This window comes from Erithacus rubecula (genome assembly GCF_903797595.1).
Source record: "Erithacus rubecula genome assembly, chromosome: Z".
In the NCBI taxonomy this organism is placed as follows: domain Eukaryota; kingdom Metazoa; phylum Chordata; class Aves; order Passeriformes; family Muscicapidae; genus Erithacus; species Erithacus rubecula.
Window position 1 is genome coordinate 20,322,741 of NC_136661.1, and position 19,360 is coordinate 20,342,100.

The following is a 19,360-nucleotide window of genomic DNA, read 5'->3' on the forward strand; positions in this document are numbered from 1 at the left end:
AAAAGAAAAAAAGAGAAAAAACAGAAAAGATAATAATCAGGTATATTTTTTCATCAGACATAGCATGCAACAACATTTATTACACAGTGAATTTCAAACAAGAGACAGTCTGTCTTAATTTTACAATACAAAATCCTCTGACCACAGTACTGTGAAAAATATCTTGCAAATATCTTCAAGATTTCTCTAAATTTACTATAATCGTGTCTTTGAATAAATTTCCTGTATCTGATTCCATTGTACCAAAGAGTGGACATTTTTTAGTACATAATTGAAATTGCTTAAAGTTTATTTTAAGCTTTCTGATCTTTTCTGACCTGCTAATAACTGAGTGCTCTTGACATGCAAATGTTGAATAGTCCCACAAACACAGCAATCTAAACAGTTTCTGCAAATAGGTTGGTTTGCTTGTTCCCCCTTCCCCCCCATACCCTCTTGCTAATTTTCAGTGACACTCAGCCATGAAAACAGCAAAAAACCAAATCTGTAGGTGACTCCAACTTGAATGGAGCATTGTCAACAGAGAATATTTTAGTCCACAGAGAAACAGGAAAACAGGAAAAATGCAGTCTGGCATACCACAGAGAGGGCATTCAGTATCTTGTATTGAATGGCATGATTTTAGAAACCTGGCTGCCTGTTTTCACTTGCAACTCAGAAGACCTTTCTCAGGTCTCCCTCAGGTCAGGTGGCATCATCCTGTTAACAAACTGGATTGCACAGAACTGCCACAACTGCAAACAGATTTATTGAAACTGAGCTGCCATTGTTTCATCAGTCTGAAGCGAACCTAAACACCTTCTCTCAGATGTGATTTTAAATTACTCAATCTTCATTTCTCTAGTGATTTTGTATTGGTAGATTTTACAGTGACACACAAAATATTTCAAAGTATTTTAGCCAACAGACAGCCCAGTGTCTTCAAGACATCTGTCACTTCAGAGCTGGAGTGTTAGAGCTTCTCTTCTCTCAAAGTTCTTCTTGAATGTATTTTCCAGAATGTATATTTTTTGCAAAATTTACATTGGCAACCAAAATGTTTTTCCACTCATGGCAACACAAGGAAAAAGGACAAAATTAACTTAAATTCAATTTGGATTGGATAGGCCTGTGATTTTACTACAGATTCTGGTTCTGGCTTTTCTACTTCACCTCTCTGAAACTGTATTGGCCATACAGCATTCATAGCTGAATAAGTGGAAGCATAGTCAAAAAAAAGTTTTCTGTCTCCATCTTCAAAATGTGTCCATTTTCATAACAACACTCTACAAGGAAAACAAGGAATAGGGCTTTGGTATTCATAAGACAAAAGCAGTTTGGGATCTTATAAATGCCTCTGTTGACTGAGGTTTTAAATCATATTAGATACTACAGTCTGTGATACATTTTCAAAAAGTAGAATTATCTTACAAGGCTTGCTTTAACACTTTTCATTTAAACATAATAATCTAATCTGTAAACTGCTGTTATAAATTAGTGACACTTTACATAAATGGAGGTAATTTAGAGAAATCCACTGATCACCACCAGGAAAAGTATCTCTGATGAGACTGATATTTCCTACTTTGAAAGAACAACGATCATATTTTAAAGATGTGTGCTATTTGTATTTAAGTGTGACACAGTGTTGATAGACATAATTAATTATATTTTTAAAGGGAAGTCTTTGATGCAAGAAAAATGTTTTATCCAAACTTTTAAACAGATAATTATGAGTACTTGAGAATATTAATGCATATTCTTTTCTTTTCATTTAGGCATAGCTCATAGAGATAACAGACTGAGGAAAAAGATCTGTCATGACTGAATAACTCATGTACTCTGTCTTTACAGAAGGAAAACCCAAAGAAAGAGTAGAACCAGGTAATATGTTGGTAGAATCAGGCTATGTATGACTGGCTGGCATCAAAACATGAGCCGGTTTTCATGCATGACTCTAACCCCTACCTAGTAATAGACATAAACCATAATATCCAGTCATCGAAACAATAAATACTGAGGTTTTAAAAACCAGATCCAAAATCATAAAACCTATTCCTTTTGAGGCACAGTAACTTTAATATGCTAATGAAATTAATTTACTGATGCAATGTAATTGACTTGATATATTTCCTTTGCTACTGATATCTTGTCTGTGTGCCTACTACTTCTACAGCATAGCCAGCAGGGAATTCATGGTAAACACATTACCACAGCAAATTGCCAAGACAAACTGAGAAAATAATTAGTATCAAGCAAATCCAAGACCCAGAACATTTAAAGAACAGCCTCCAGGTTTGTACAAATTATTTCAGGATTAAAGCAAATACTTGCTCCAATAGAAATAAAAACACAACAAGAATGAGGTTACAAGTCCCTGCAGAATACTAGCACCTGCTCCCAGCTGCTGGAGTGCAAGAAACAGGAAAATTATGTTTATTTAAGTCACTATGAAGAGATTCAAGTGTGGCTAAGCCTCTAAATAATATTCTAATGATTTAATAAGATTCTCTGCATCGGGCTGGGTCATACAGTTGGGAGCAATATATTCAGTTATTCTTCCTGCTTTTTGTTGAGGCATTTAAAAACACTGAAAAATGGAATTTAAAAAAAAAGGCTTGGATGAGTTGCACTGAATGTTTGAAGGGATAGATGGGTGTCTGTGGCTGTCCTGGTCCTCCCTGTGCACAGCAGCCCACCCTTGGGCCTATGTAGCCACATAAAAGCCCTTGGTGGAAGTGTTACTTACCTATATGGCTTCATAGATACTTACAACAACAGTTCTCCTGCTTCCACCTGCAGGCATTTTTCCTCCATTGGCTGTGAATGCTAATCAGGATTTCACCAGTTATGTTGATGGGACAAATGGTCATTTACCAGTCTAGCAAATTTGGTCTGCTATATCTTTTCCTTCCAATTTGCTACCAGATCATTACTTTTGGCACAATTTCCTCCTGAATTAATTATTTTGGTAATTTCCAAAATATTGGCATAAAAACCAGATTCTTTAAAGGAAAAAATATGGTCATTTTTTGGCTCTTAATCTTTTTAGATATATTCATTTCCCCTGTGATTCTAAACCAGCAGCCAGCCTTCCTGGAATACACATGAATGACTACAGGAATTTTCTTCAGTAGCTAGCCAGCTCTTTTTTATGAGACTGTGGATATTGCAACATAATTATTCTGTTAATAATCAAATTTTTCCAAAACCCATGACTTTCTTGAATTTAAGTGATGTCCATTTCCACCATCTGAGCATCTTGACATTCTTGTTATAGTTCTAACAATAACAGTTTTAAAGTTTTAAAGAGTCTGTCTACCTAATTACGAAGTACTAAGTGGGAATCTTCATTTAGAAATGATCATATGAGCATTATGAAGGGAAAACTAAGCATTCCTCTTGCACAAAACTTTGCTTCCTTGCTAAAAGGGATATATTCTGAGCAGTAAAATTTAAAAAATAATCCTGTGTGGAAGCTTTCTACATATTGTAGATCATTTTGCGAAGTTTCTTCTATAGGATTTACAGTGTCAGTGCAAGGTGGAGAAAACTGAGGTAAACATATAAATAACTTGGCTAAAATACCATCCTCCTAAAACCAAAGCTTCAAACCAGCTCACAGAGAAGTACCCAAGCTAACAGTACCAACATTTTATACATCCTTTGATGTTAGAAATTTTACAGAGGATGAATCTCCTGAATAAAAACTTGCTGTCCACTTAAGCCAGGGAAAAATACCCTACAGCTAATGTCAATTCTGGCTCCAGCAGCTGTATTTTACTAGAATTACAAAGGAACCTTGGGGAAGCCCAGTCACACACCCACTTTCCATACAACATGAGCTATTTGGGTATGAGTTGGCATTAAACAGTGATAAAGGCCAAAGAGAAATGGTGGTCATTTGCCCTCTACATTGGATCAGGGCACAAATAGAAGCATGAGCAGTAATAACAGCTCATGAAAGCTGCAGAGATACACTGACCGCAGCTGCATTCAACAACCTGTCCTGATGATCCTGCTATCCTGCTGGTGCTGCAGCTTCCAAGCTGACATTGCTCTCTCAAACCTTCACACATTTTCTTTTACATGCCCTCTAAAACTCATTTCATATCAATACCTGTCTCTCACTGTGCATTGTCGGGTTTTCTAGGACACAGAAGAACTAGACTGACAACATAGAATGAGAAAGACTCATGCACTAGTCATTCCCAAGGATAGGAGAAGCCACATCTGTAGTTTGGAATCACAGACTTACAGATGGAGACAAGTAGCAGAAGGGCTCTGCAGACATTGCCTGGTCCTGCCCATGGCATCTGGCTAGACATCTGCCCAACCTGTTCTCACAAAGCTTCAGCCAGGAAATCTCTGCAGTTTTCCTACCAAAACATTTCTATTGCTTTGCTTTGGTCTCCAACATTTTTTCTCATAAGTCTCCTTTGCTGCAGTTTGTGCCTACCACTTTCAGACAGGTGCTAAGAGATACTTAGAACAGGGTCTCTTGCCTCTCCTGCATCTCCCTCCACAATCTTTTGCATTTCCAAATTTATATTTTTTCTCAGTCTTCCCTGCAGTAGAGAATCCCACTTTCTTCCATTTTTCACTCATAGTTCAGGCATCTTTTCATAATTCATAAGATATTCAGGATATCCTTGGGAATCTCAGCCTTGTTCTCCCATATTGCTTAAAAAAAAAGTCTGAATGGAAATACAGGACTCAGGAGGTCCTGAAATGGTTCTCTACTATCACTGGTTTTGAGATATAAAATGCAAAAAAGGTTTTATGGACTAGAAGTATGACAACACAGCAATTCCATGTATTTTCCCTACTGTTTGCTTTTACTGGAGAGGTATTCTGGTTCATGATCTGTTACACTTATGAATTGCCATTTATGTATTCACAGTTTTAAATAAGATAATTATTTGTGTTTTTGAAGTTAGAGGACTGTGCTGGTTTCACATGGTGGGGGAGCTACCTGAGGGAAGAGCACAGGCCTGGAAACAGGAGGGCTGTCCCTCTTTGGGAACTCCCCCTGTGAGCTGCAGGGACCAATCAGAGAGCTGATTCCAGTAGTTGACGGCTCGGGTAACAAATTAAAAAGTTATTTAGCTTTCACAAATCACGTTGGTAAAGTTAAATGGTCCTCTTTTGACTTCCGGCCTCCAGAGGTGAGGTGGCCTCTGGCCAAGCTTGGCTCTGGCCCCGGCTCAGCTCGGCCCCGGCCTTGCCTCAGCAGGGCCCGGATCGGCTCAGCCCCGGCTCAGCTCAGCCCCAGCCTCGGCTCGGCTTGGCCCGGCTTGGCCCTGGCCCCTCCCTTCCATGCAGCCTGGCTGGGCGAGGGGAGGAGGTAGGAGAGCCACCGAGGCTCTCCCTTTCTGCTCTTCTAAGAAGAGAAGCCCCCAGATGACCACATGGCATGAAGAGATTCTAGATCTCCTGAGCTTCCTTGAATGAAAGAAATAAAACAAGAACTCTACTGAAGTCAGCGAAATGAAGATTGTTTCGGAAGAGATTGAAGAGATGCCACTGATAAGTAGCTGAAAACCACTTTTTATGGGCTATAAGGGGACTGTGACTACACTGAAATTCCTTTAAACTGTGAAATATCCTTGGGGAGGTTAAAGTGCTTGAGAATAGGATTTTTTGCCTCGAGGGAAATGGGGCTCTCTGTTTTGGGACTGGAAACATGGACAGAGACATTTAATAGAAAAAAGAGATGAAGAGAATTTTGTTTTTTCAGCAGCTTGCCTTTAAAAGTAATACCCCAAGTGTGTAACATAACACATAGCACAGCTCTGGAGAGACTGTGGAGATGGGAGGAAATCATGGTTTTGTAAATCCGTGTGGATGCAGACTGTGAAAGTGAAGACATTCCCTAAACCTAAACCAAAAAAAGGAACTTTTCTCTCTAGAGTGAATTGAAATGATTATTTAAGTAGATAACTGACTGAAGTGTTCTCTGTATGTTGCTGTTAAGAAATGTGGACGATGAGGGAAGGGGGAGAAAGGAATAATCTAGAAATCTTATTCTGAATTCCATATAATATAATATAATATAATATAATATAATATAATATAATATAATATAATATAATATAATATAATATAATATAATATAATATAATATAATATAATATAATATAATTTTTAATTTCATTTCATGTATTTCTAATTTAATATAATATCTTTTAAATTTATTATTTTTTAATTTAATATAATATAAATATTTTAAATTTACTATCAGTTAATATTTTAATTGCTTTAATATTGAAAAAAACCCCATAATTTAATTAATCTGAAAAATGAACAGCTTTTCCTCCAGCTTCAGTGCCCATCATCACCATCATCATTATCATCATCACCTAATATCATCAATGCCAAATACTTCCATGAGGCATGAACTTTAATGTTTGAAAAGTTTTGTTTCACTGGACACCTTAACTATCTGTTCTAATTTAAATGCAACTAGTTGCATTTCCACATAATGGAAATTTTAGCTTCCAGCCACCTCAGGCACTATGATTTCATAAGAAAGTAGCTCATTAGAAATTCTCTGTATTGCTTCTTGAATATCTAGTGTCAGTTATAAGGCACGATATGCATTTTTTCTCAATTACTGTGCATAATTAATTCAATGCACAATCAAGTTTATTTCTGTAATCCAAATGTTTGTCATGATGCTGAGAATATTTAATATCTTGACCATGTGTGTTTGTCACCATTACAGAAGAGAGTAAGCCAAGCTACGTCTGGACTGCAGCATGGCTGCAACTTCTTCCCATGTAAACATCAACACCCAGCAGCTACATCTCCAACCAAGTTAAGGTGCTGGTTTCATTTCTTTTTGTTGTTGTCACATTACTTTTCAGCAACTTGAACCAACTGGGCAAGATGACTGTGTAGCTGTGTGAGACTACATCTGGTGTTATTGTTGTGTGTTTACCATTTTTATACACATCCAGTCTTGCGTGCAGGGTCTTCCCCTGTGAAACAACCGAGCCAACGCCCTAGAAATCAATTGTGTCACAAATATCAGGGAAGTTAATAAAGACTTTTTCTCATTTAATTTTTCAGTAAGTTATTCTATGGAAATACAACTATAAATGCACTTTCCTTTTCAGCATAGTCTATATTAATGAAATGCAGATAAAAAGTGAGTTGTCAGCACTCCCTCATCTATCATAGGAGTGTCTGCCAACCCATTTCCTTTCCCATCAATGTGAGCATTTCTTCATCATATATACAGTCATCATGTGTTCAGACAAAAACAACTTCACATTTGGATTCACAATTCACACTGTGTGCTTGTACCAGGAGTTTACCAGTCCCTTCTCCTTCTAAGATCAGAGCTACATTCAATCCCACTCTACATCAGCCCAATATCAGCTTATTTCCTTCTTCCCCTTTAGCTTTCTTCCTGATTGCTCATAATCATTTTATTGGAGATCTAATTTGTTCAAGTTACCTGAGGGCTGTGGGTATGCTGTTGTATTCATCAGGATAGTTAAGCTGAAGGCAAGGAGTCTACGCCTCCACTTGACTGTAGGCACAGGGCTGAAACAAGTTCAGAAAGCTCAGCACCTCTTAGGGCAAGTCTTTTGTTACCATTAATAACATATGAATGTTTCATATTGGTAATTGTGGAAGAGAATAAATTAAGTTCCTTCTTGTAGTCCAAAAATGCCAAACTTTGCCCTAAAGCCTTTGAAGGCAGCACAGTACAGAATGTCCCTGCACCAGTACTGGGAACTGTTCTAACATCCATTTCTGACTATCCAACTTTTTTATGTAATGCAGCAGAGGAGCAGAGACATAGCTTCTTTCCCCTGTGCCCAGAGGGAAAATGATGGAACATTCATTATAGCAATTTATGTCAGTCATGAATGCATTTAAACCAATAAAAAATTCTGCCAAATATTCCTCCAAAGCCAAAGTGTGTTCTTGAGGAGTGATAAAACACTTCACCAAACATGTTTTTTTTTTTTTTGTTTTTTTTTTTTTTTTAACAAAAACTCTGTAGAAGAATCTAGGTATTTCTTTTGATGTTGTATAATGCCTGAGAGTTAAATATAATAATCCCTGGCTCTGTTAGTGTTTGTTATTCAGTCTCTATACTGAAGGCTTCTAATTTGAGCGAATTTACATTGGACCAGAGCCTGACACAACATATTAGCTCAAATGTAAAGAACTTGTTTGGGTTTGGTGGGGGAAATATTTATTGAAAACAGAGTTTTTTATAAAGTGATTGTGATCAGTGTAAATTGACATTTAGATTGTTTGAACTTTTTCATTCTAAAAGAAAATCAATCAAACATTAGGAAGCTTATTCCAATTTTCTAACTTATATCTGTCTCCAAGCTACTTTTTAGAGCCTGCTATTTCTCAAGATATAGCTGTCATCAGAGAAGTCTCATCACTCAAAATAAAATCAAAATAAAATAAAATCTTAAAATCAATTTGATTAGCCATTTTTCTTTAAGAAATCTGTTCTATTTTGCCCTAAAAAGTCTTAAACATTGAAAAAACACTTTAGAATATACTAAGCAAAATTCTAAGTGTTTATTTCTCATTGTTGGATTTTCTATAATTTACAGCACATAAAGTAAACTATTAGCTGTTTTCTCACAGCTTTTCTCTGTTTTGGCATTGTTCAGAATCAACAGAACATCTGTTAAAGTGACTCAGTATCTAAGGGCAAAATCCATTCCAACATGCATGATCCAAGTAAACAAACCCAACACAGGAGGGCTACCCTATAGCCCAGGGCAAGAAATACATTTCTTCATTTCTTGGAAAATAAATGAACCCATTGTTTCAACTGCTATGGAGAGAGCCTCACTGTTGTGTCTCAGTTCTAAGGTATTCCTGTTCCCAAAACTTCCACCATACTTTTGTGGTATTTGTTGTCATAATCAACAGGGAATCACTTGAATGGAGCTTCAAGAGAGTCTCATCTGATACTTTTGAGTACGGAGGGAGACTTTGTAAAACATTCAGAGACAGTTTTGCTACTGCAGTTTGATATACAGTCATTCACCTGCTACTTCTGTCAATATTATTTGCTTATATTTACATTCCTCATTTGTTTCATCACCAAAGTCCTTACTTTGCATAGACAAAGTCAGAGATGGTGTATCTGAAAGGAGAAGTTGGGATCTTATATACTGATATCACCAAACTATAAATAATAACTTTTATATGTTATTAAACTATAAATGCTATAAATAATAATTTGTTTGAATTATTATTTATATCAAATTCTGTCTGCACCGAGGTAGACATTTTGGTGGATTATGCTTTGTGCCCAGAGAATCTGACTCCTCATCACCTGTACAGGCACCTTCTCAATGCAGCTGTGCTGGTTTCACATGGAAGGGGGATGAGGTGTGGAGCCACCTGAGGGAAAGCAGCACCAGGCTGGGGAACAGGAGGGCTGTCCTGGCCCTGGGCGCTTCCCCTGTGAGCTGCAGGGGCCAATCAGAGAGCTGATTTAGTATTGGACAGCTCGAGTTATCAATTAAAAATTTACTTTGCTTTCACAAAATCACATGGATAAAATTAACTAGCCCTCCTTTGGCTTCCGGCCTCCCTGGAGGTGTGGTGGCCTCTGGCCAGGCCCCGGCCCACCAGCTCAGCTCTGGGCTCAGCCTTGGTCCTGACACCCTGGCCCTGGCTCTGCCAGGCCCGGCCCAGCACTGGCTCTGCGGGGCTCGACTCTGCGGGGCTCAGCTCTGCTCTGCTCTGCTCTGCTCTGCTCGGCTTGGCTCCACTCTGCTCCGCTCCACTCCATCCTCTCCCCTCTCCACGCGGCGTGGCTGAGCAGGGGGATGAGGAGCCACCAAAGGCTCTCCCTTCCCCCCCTCCCCATTCTGAGAAGAGAGGCCCCAGATGATCCATGTGGCACAGAGTTTTTCCAGAAATGGCCTGGCCCAGCTTCTTCACATCCTGGATGCAACTTTAACCCTTTTAATGCCTGGATAAGATTCTTGATCTCCTGAGCTCCCCTGAATGAGAAGAAATAAAGCATGGTGTCCACAGAAGTTAGTGGAATGAAGATAAAGTTCCTGATTGGAAGAGATTGAAAAGATGCAACTGATGAGTAGCTAAAAACCTTTTTTTTTTGTGGGCTATGAGGGGATTGTGACTACACTAAAGTTCCTTTAAACTCTGAAATATACTTGGGGAGGTTAATTGCTTGAAAAGAAGACCTTTTTGCTTTGAGGAAATGGGACTCTGTTTTAGGACTGGAAATATGGACAGAGACATTTAATAGAAAAAAGAGATGAAGAGAATTTTGCTTTTTCAGCAGCTCACCTTCAAAAGTGGTATCCCAAGTGTGTAACATAACCCATAGCACAGCTCTGGAAGGAGTGTGGAGATGGGAGAAAATTCATGGTTTCATAGGTCCATGCAGATGCAGACTCTGAAGACACCCCTTAAGCCTAAACCAGTAAAGGAACTTTCCTCTCTAAAGTGAACTGAAATGATTAAGTAGATAACTGACTGAAGTGTTCTCTGTATGTTGTTACGGAATGAATGAAGGGGGAGGAGGGAATAATCTAGAAATCTTATTCTGAATTCCTTTTTTTGTGTGTGTTATTAATAAATTTCTTCTTACGCCCTTTTAAGTTATAAGTCTGCCTTATTTCTGCTCCTAAATCCTATTTCTAAACGAAATTAAATATATTAAAATTGGCAAAACCCAAGTCACACCTTGACAGCACCCCATTCTGCCTCATTTGACATACAAAAAAACACAGAGAGAAAAGGCTGGGTTTACTCAAGACTGGTCTAATCTAATTTCTGTCTTCAGATCATTATAGAGAAGATTGAGTTGAGTCTTCTCAGATGTGCATGGTGAAAAGATGGGAAATGGACATAGGTGTCCCAACACGGGAAATTCCCAACAAATATATTTGAAAAAGATCCTCTTCATTGGGAGTGATTACATGCTGGAAAATATGAGTTTCTAGTGATAATTTGTTGTATGTTTGTCATTAGCACATTAATTTTTTTCAGATAAATTATTCTTCTAGACTTTATCAAATGTGTCTTTACACAAAAGGGTGAAGTCAAGTATTTTTCTAGTAACCCAGCTATAAATCGACAGAACCTATGATCTCTGTTTTCAAACAGTCAAGCTGCAAATTTTCGGGATTGCCCTGAGCTTCCTATAGGAAGATGGAAGGTCTTTCTGCAGTGCATCCCAACCACAGTAAAATATCCAAGATATTATGGAAGCTGAATAAAGGAGGAGAGGTCACTGAGAGCCAAAATGGGCCACTGTCTAACCAGGGAAGGATGCCATATTTTATATCCATTAACAGCTAGTTCCAGAGAATTTGTGAACTCTGGACTGAACAGACCTTGTAGAGGCAAGCACTTCCACTAAAGGAGACAGCTAGTGTCTGTGAATTCTTCTTCAGGTGGAATATGAAGTGGTCAGGTTCAGTTCTCTCATCTTTCCCCTCTGGATTGATTTTAACCCAGCAGTAAAGACAGCAGTGTGATAGGATAAGTTTGTTCAGTGGCTAAAACAGCTATATTATGGGTTACATGGTTGTGGTTGCCTCTTAATTTCAAATGAAAAATGCATCTTTAAGAGACCTAAACTTTCAATGCTATGTAGTCAAACAACACGTGTGTTTTTCTCAGTCCTTATTTTTCCTACTTTATGAAAACAGAACATGAACTTTTTTTCTAGACAGATTATTTAAGATTATTGCAAAAATGAGCTTCCAGATTTGCTTTCATAGTAGTAGTTTCAATCAAAGACAAAAATATTGCCTTCAAGAATCAGCTTTATACATTTAGTAACTTGTTGTCCAATTTTTCCTTGGTGGTAGTAATTGCCAGCTGCAGAACTCAGAGTGCCTTTGGGTAAGTGTACTAAGACAAGCTTATTTTCTTCCAGAGAGCTTCTTTAAATTATTCCTTAGGGGACAACTACTTCTAAAAGAACCAACAACAACAAAAAAGTACTTTTGACATATAGCAGCTTCTAAATTTATAACTAGTTTAAAAGCGAAAATAGTTCTACTTAGTGTTGTCTTGACAGATGAGGTACAATAACACCCTACATGGCATGATGGAACACATTCTATGGGGAGGAATTTGAGCAGTTAAAAAGCATGCTGTATCCAAAAGTTATGCATTTCCTATTCCCCTTGGGTGCACAATTTGCTGTGAGTTACAAAGACGTGCCAGAAATAGCAGATCATCACAAAAACAACAGTCACAGTAAAAACTCCCAGATCCCAAATCCGTCCAAATGGGTAGACACCACAGACCCTGTCAACTACTCTTCTGAAACTTCCCTCTTATGAGCTTGAACTTGGAAGAGCTAAGAACAAAAGCTGCTTTTGTGGCTCTCTTCTAGAGGCAAAGGAAACATATTCCAGATTAATCTCAGGGAATTTCCCTACTGATTTGAAACCACTGCTCACTCTAGACAGAACCCATACACCCTAACTTGGCTTTTCCTGGTTGGTGATGGGAAATGGGAATTGAATGCTTCTGTTCTCCCAGACCAGTAGATCCTGTTTTCCATGTTCCATATCATAATGTCAAGGCACATCTCACAGTTCAAATACAACCAGACATAAGTTTATAAAAAGCAAATAATAAATCTGGAGAACTACACTGCAAATCAGAATGTTTTGGAATACATATTTTCTGATCATAATAGAAGAAAAACTCTTGAAATGTGAAATGATGAGTATATATTTACTGTTTTTCTATTAATATCTTGGATTCTATTCTGGGAGAGATATGGAGATATCTGCACAATGCCCATGCTCCTCTTAAAGGTTTCCATGACATGTAGGAACATACCTACTGAGTTTTAATGCTATAATTTGTCACCCTGCTAAAGCGCACGTTAAAGCAGAAATGTTTCACTGTACAAGAGCAGACACATCACACAAACATTTCTTCTGTACTAGGGACCCATTTGTGAAAAACAAAATTTTGCCACTCCCTGAAAATAGGTTACATGATCTTCTACAAAGGGTGAGAGAATGAAGGCTATATATTCTGAAAATGAAGATCACTTCACAAAACTGTAGGGGATATTCTCTGCTCTGGGAGTAAAGCAGAAGATGATCCTCCTGGATTTTAATTGGCTTGTATATTTGTAAAATGAACTCACATAGTTTTGGACTCTATTCAGACCATAAACAGTGGTGTACCTGTTAGTAACATCTCTAATGCACTGGACTGTAGCAGGTCCCCCTCCTCACACAGGTGATATGAATATTCCCTGTCACCTAGGAAGAGACCCTCACAGATTAAATACCTTCCAGTCCAATGTTTGGCCACTTCCTTAAAGTATTGTGCTCCATACAGTACGAATAGAAGAGATAAAATCTATTCCATACTTTAAAGACTCTCTTATGCTTTTACACAGCCCATTTTATCTTCTTACACCCCTCCTAGTTCTGCTGTTCTGGAGTCCCTCTCCCAACTCACATATGTCTCAGGAACAACCCCCTCAGTACCAAAACATCCTGCGCTATTAGTAGTACAATCTGTTGCTATTGCCATGAATCAAGCAGAGATTTTCCACTATTCTTTTTTACTTGCTTAAAACGGCTGCATTGTTATCTCCTGATCAGAGGTATAAACTGAGCACAACAGAAGACCAGGCTTGAAAACCACTCACAAGCCTTAATTTATGTGGAACGGTCTGCAAGGTCATTGTTTCCAAGCCAAAAGTCAGTTCCCTGATAGAGAGTAATTTATTAGGCTGTTCAAAAATAATGAAATAAGTGGTTTCAAAATGTCAAAGGTGACTTCTAATGACTATTTTCTCAGCATGAACATGAGTAATATTTTCTTATATTTTATAATATTTTATAGTATTTTATTTAAAAATCTAACATTTGATTGATGTGGTGAGAAGATACAGAACAAGGAGATGCCAAAAAGATGTATCAATCGAAATCTTTATTGTAGTTGTCATCTTTATTGTAGCTGTTTGTTACAATTGTGTTAAACCTGGTGGATTCTACATACTCAGCCATTGTGGAATATGAGACACATACCAAGTGAGTTATCTTTGAAGGGAGGAGACTGATGACATAAAGGTAATTATGCCTGTAAGTATTTGTGAGTTTGGAAACCAGGATACTTTCATAGTCCTTCCCCAGAACTTTCTATGGGATGGAAACAGAAATGTTGACTTGCTAAACTTAACAAAATACAGCCTCTTTTCAAAGCTACAGCATTGTAAGTTAGAAGGGTTTAGTTTCTCTTCACCCTACCTGATGGTTCTAATCCTGTGAGAAAAAGTTAGATTAAAAACATTTAGCACAGAACTCATACATATATGACACAGGCAATGGATTGTATGAGCACAACTGAAAGCTTCTATCAGTAAAATAAGTTTATTTTGAAATAGTGCCAAGATACCATCTACTTTAATTTTCTGCCTGCAGACAGCAAGGACAGAACAGTTACATTTTAGCAGGATGACACTGATACTTAGAAATGAAACTTACATTTGTCTTAGTGCAGTCAGGAGGATCGCGGCATTTTGAATGTGAGTATAATTATGAAAAAGCCAAAGAAAAATGAAAACATATACACCCAATTTTAGAATCCTGATAATGCTGTTCTGGCCTTCACAAAGCAGACAGCTTGCAGCAATTTTAGATGGCATCAACTTTATATTTCAGTTCCTCCACTTAAATTGAAAGGCCAACCCCTTTTTGAGTTTCATGTTGCGATTAAAAAAAAACCCCACGATAACAAATCCTCAATCAAGTAACACCTTGCTTATAAAACAATCTACTCCAAATAACATTGCCAAAGCAGAAAGATTTCCTTCCATGATGGCAATTTGTATTTCCATATATAACGCCAAGTTCTGCTATTTTTAGCCTATGGTTAGGTAGCCACACTAAGCATTTAGCAAGCACCAGGTTCTGTGAGCCAATTTTTTTATTTTAATGGATCTCTCAAAGCAACACAGAATGTATTCCTCTAGTAGAAATGTCCTTTCAAAAAATAGTTCAAGAAAGGCTGCAGCTGAGTACCAGCCTCTTTGACAAACTCATACTGCCTCTTATGAATGTCATAAGCTACTTAAGTGTGAGACAAAAAATATTGAACAACAATTTTTTTGCCAAATAAATATTTTGAAGATTATTAAAGTGTCTTAGCAGGTAGCACTATAAATAAATGTGTTTAAAAGTCCATGTCTTATTTTCTGCTTTCTTTTAAATGCTCATCTGTGGTAAGGGATGAATCTCAAAGGACTTGTTGGAATTGAGCTATTTATCAACAGTCAGATGTGGGGAAAAAACAACACACAGAGCACATGCTGCTCTGTACTAGCACAGTGAGTAGTGTTCAAGAACAAAACACACACTTCTGACAGGGACCCTTTTATTCTGGACATTCATGTATTTACCTGCCATGACAAATCAATTCTTAAATAAACTTTTCATACTACAGTTATGGAAATGTTTTACTGAAAGGTTTTCTCTGGGTTCTAATTCATCTGTGTTTTTCAAAGGTGTAAATATCTGAACAGTAAAAATCTGCACTGTGATTCATCTAAAGGCATTTAAAGATATGAAAGATATTTATCACTTTTGAAAGATGCCATTACAATACCTTTTTAATAAAACTAAATTAAATTTCACCACATTACCCAACTCTCATTAGTTTGCTTTTTTATTTATCAGATTATTTTCCTGGATAGGCTTGGATTGTAGAATCTGTAGAAACTGAGAAACTAACAGACTATATTACAACTGTGAGATTTTGATTTTCATCCTATTTCATGCTGTGGGAGACCATTGTCCTAAAGCCAAAATCTTTCATTGTAGTCAATAGGTAACCTCGACAGAAGGTCAGAAATTTCAAATGGCTGCATTCCTGTAATTCTGTAACTCAGTATGGACAGCCACAGGGCAAAGACTGCATGACACTGTCTCACTGCCTGTTGTGTTGTGAATTGCAGGCCACGAAGTTTCAAAGGTCAGTTTGACAGTCACAGACTGGAGATACCATGGCCAGAGAGCATTCCACCACTGCTGCCTAAATCCATCATTTTTCCTCATGTGACACTTCAGAATCTTGCAGGGGTTTTCCGTAATATCTCTATCAGCCTTTAACAAATGAAAGAGTTCTCAAGGAAACAAATTTTTCAGATCCCTCTGTTGTCTGGGAAGGCAAATTCACATGTGTTGAGTGAAGCACAGTCAAGGTGGATACCAGTGCTTTTTCTGCAGCTGCAATTACTGCAAACATACACCCACAAACTCTTTGTCCCTGCCCAAGAAATATCCATTCAATTCCAATACTTACACTCAATAACATTCTTAGGCTGTGGGATTCAGGATGCTTACATGATCCCATTCTTGATTAGTTTTGTGTCTTTGAACAAAATCTCTGTTCCCATTCTTTCATCTTCTCACATTTAATAAAAGAAAATGCAGCATGAGATTTATATGATACATGTCTTTCTGAAATATGTTGGCTTCTGCAGCTTGATCTGGTGGTAGGAAACCTGAAGAATCAGAGAATGGTTTGGGTTGGAAGGGACCAGTGAAGGTCACCTAGTCCAAGTCCCTGGCAATCAGCAGGGACATCTTCAACCAGAGCAGGTTGCTCAGAGCCCAGTCAAGCCTGGCCTTGAATGTTTTCAGTGAAGAGCCATCCAAAACCTCTCTGAGAAACCGATATCAGTGTTTTATCTCTGTCATCATAGAAAAATCATTTCTCTTATCTCCTTTGGATTTACCCTATCTAGCTTAAAACCATTATCCCTGTTGCTACAAAATCCATGAATAGATTTTGAAAATTCAGACACCCTTGAGGCCCTGATTGTAAAACTATCAAATTATTATATATGCAGTCTTATTTGGCAAAGACTCAATGTTTAATAGAGTTTGATAATTTGAATGATGTAATCAAATTAAGGCTTGTCATGGGAAAATGCTCAACATAGCAAGAATTCAGTGGAAGTAGGCAATTATTTTGAAAAATTCATTCACCAGTAATCAGTTCCTGATTTGTGCTACTAAAAAAATGAACTCTTAAGCACAATTGAAGGTGTAATGCCCACACCTTTCTGCTCCGTAAGATCTACTGCAACAATGACAAAAATACTAAGATTCACTCTTTGGCTCCATAACCAACAGTTTTGATGTTTTTATTTGACATCTATATTCTCTGTGGGCTTTATTTTGACTGTGATGAGCTTCACAAAGTTGAAAAATATTTTCAATTTCTTGAAGAAAGAAGAAGCAAAACCAAAACAAATGAAAGTTTCTTGTCAGGCGTATTTGCCCCAGCCCAGTGAGTTCCCACAGCTTTTAATATTAAATCATGAAACATTTCCATGCAGAAATGTTGTGCATTATTCTATTAAACCAATTAAAAAGTTATGAGTGTTGCCCTCTACCACCATCCTCACCACCTTATAGACAATTTTGCCTTGCTATTATCTATATCCCTTCTGCAACCACTTTGGCTGCAGCATGCTGTGGCAGGGTTCAAATCCTCTGGCTTCTCTCCTTCATTCTGTGCTTGGAAACTCATGAAAGTTCACAGATTTTCCAAAACATGCAGCGGACATGAACGACTGCTTTTCACCATGTGGGGTGCCCTGGCTCTACAGGAGTCTGTCCCAAATCTGTAGTTCTGGGAGTAAATCTTTGTTATGGCAACAGCCTTTAGTGAAGCTGAAAATGATGGCCTAAAAGACTTACCTTGAGCCCAATGGACTTGTAATCTGCTTCTAGAATCCAGTACTAAAATTTGTTCGTCTAAGCACCACAGAGGTCAAAGTGAAAATTAATTAATCCTTGGAGAACTAACACCTAAAATCTTCTCCTTCTCTCTAAAAAAAATCCATAAGTAGCCTGTCTTCATTTGAATAGCCATATCAAGTACTCACTTTTCTATCAGCCACTCTCTGACACCCCAAAAACTAAAGCAGATGACTATTTGTGTTCTGTTGATGCAGCCTCACAGATCAGTGGTTCTTCAAGCAAAACAAAACAACAAATGCAGTGAATGTAAGGCTGGACCATGGGAAAGTTGAACTGCCTGGAAAGTAGACAAACTAAACTTTTCAAAGCCTATTAATTTCCTGTTAAAAATAAAATAAAATACATCTATAGGACAACCCTTCTGCCCCCTCCCTCCCCCCCAGCTCTTGCAAGTCTGTGAAGCACAGTAAAATAAAGGCAGCAGTAGCTCCTCATTCCTGCTCCTGGGGTTTCTGTCAATGCCCAGACTTCCCAGCCACAGACCCCTTAGCTCCAGATATGAGCAGTCTCTGGAAGGCTGTCTGGTTGTTTTTCATGAGTCTGCCTAATACTACCTGGATTTTTACAATGTTTGGCCCTCTGTTAAAACACAGTGGGTAGACATGAGATTTGAATACTGAGACAATGAGATTTTACCTGCTTGTTCTTTGGTGTATTCTGCTTACAATTCCCAGATATCAATGCTCCTTCAACACAACTCTAGATAGCAAACCTGGAGAGGATACAGTACTTTTAAACCACAGACCCTGAAGACAGTTCCTGCCTTGCCCTCTCTCTCCAGTGATAATATAAACTGAGCAATAGATCTGCTGAGAAAGAGTTGTGAGAACTCATCACAGTTTCTGTCTGTCTCCCCACAAAGGGCTGAAGACTCCTACTTCTGTGTTAGAAAATCAGATGTTCTCCTTTCAGGTGAAAACCACCAGGAGGCATAACTATAAACATTATCTAAAAATAATATTGCAGATTTTGAGATGTATTTGGGTATACCTCCTCTCTAAGGAGACTGATGCTGTTATCCATGATAGCAGTTGTTTTTTACCTCAGCAATGAAGAAAGGATAATGCCTATGTTGATTCCTTACCTTTGCATATTGGGACTTTAAATGCATGCATTAGTTTATTTCATTATCTAAAGTTGGAAAAGTATAATAATAATATGCTTTGAGCCCCTGAAAATAATACTAAATTACTGATGGACCTTCTAAAGCTGTATACATATTAAAAGCTTAGACAAGGTCTTTATATAGGTTAGGAGAATTCTGGCTACATGAATCTCCAGCTGTATCAGAAGGTGGCACCTAATATACAGAAACTTTATGTTACTTTAGCAATATTTCCAAGATTGTTATGGGTAAGACTCACAAGAAAAACTTTCTTCAGTCCTTTGGATCCTTTTCACCCCTCCAAAAAGAATTTCTAAGCCACCTCCATTCTTGAAGAAGGTGTATCTGATCACAAAGACAGTAGAGATTGTTTTCATCTTTACTTTGATAACAGATTGCATATTAGACTCAGATACCTTAAACAAGGCACTAGCAAAGACATGCACCCTTGTCTTAGACAATGCAGACAGAGAGGGTAAAAACTTGGTAT